The sequence below is a fragment of the Salvelinus fontinalis genome, chromosome 25 (assembly GCF_029448725.1).
Source record: "Salvelinus fontinalis isolate EN_2023a chromosome 25, ASM2944872v1, whole genome shotgun sequence".
Lineage (NCBI taxonomy): Eukaryota > Metazoa > Chordata > Actinopteri > Salmoniformes > Salmonidae > Salvelinus > Salvelinus fontinalis.
The window spans coordinates 25926831-25928001 of NC_074689.1; positions in this window are offsets into that span (position 1 = coordinate 25926831).

Consider the following 1171-nt stretch of genomic DNA (forward strand, 5'->3'; position numbering starts at 1 on the left):
GGATCGTGTTCCTCCGTTTCTGTTGTGAGCAGGTCAGCATCTGGTCCTCTCGTTCATCTGTTCAGTACATTATTGTCAGACCCAACGTAGCAGCTAACTCAATTAAATAATGAAGCTGTATGCAATGCAAGTCACAGCCTCGTATATAAAAATGTTAAATATGTATGGATATGTGTGTGTGTTAAAGATATATATATCTACATATACTGTGTATATATATATATAGAGAGAGAGAAAGAGAAAGAGAAAGAGAGAGAGAGAGAAAGAAAGATATAGAGAGAGAGTCAAGCCATACAGAGAGATATAACATAGGGTTTGAATAACTTTGGGGCTGATTATCTCAATTTAAGTCCGGGGGCCACGGAGAGAGCTTAAAAACAAACCAATATGCATGTAGGTTTTGAACCTCTATTAATACCCTATCTGCATTATCCACTTAGTCTAAGGATAGGCACAGATGTATATCACACGGACAAATCCTCCACTTCCTGGAAACACTGATTCAGGACATCCTGCTCAGTCAGACATTATGGTTGACAGTCATCAATTAAAATATTGTATATACTAGTCCCTTATGTGTCCCTTAAGTAGAAACTCCATACTGCAGTTTCTACTTCCTGTAATAGGTCTAATAGCCTTCATCTGTTTACTTGGCATGTCTAGCCTAAATGCAAATGCCTCTTGATAGGGACAGGCCTATCTGATAGTTGATGTCTTATTTTCAGTAGATTTGTATGTAGTTGTTTTGTAAGAGATATTTACACACACCATAATAAAGATTCACAGACATAACTCAAACAATTTATTCAACATGACAATTATTTTGAGATCAGTGTCTGTCTGTATAAATCATTTTATAAAACAGAGATATCTCCATCTCATAATAGCAATGTAATTTTATTGCGCACACAACCATCCTGGATCCAGTGCCCCAGTCCTAGACCCTCACCTTCCTAGCCCGTCAAACTAATCCAACCCAGAAATAGAGTGAGTGGGGAGCCGGGCCTGTCAGGTTTGTCTCGTCCCTGCTTCAATCTCGCTAACTATTCTACCCAGAGTCTCCCAGTGGTGAACCTCTAGCTCTACCAGTGCTGACAACCCACATATAATTAGTGGGCATGAATGTGGCGCTACCTATGAGTGGGACTGACAGAAAGCCATACCTATGCCC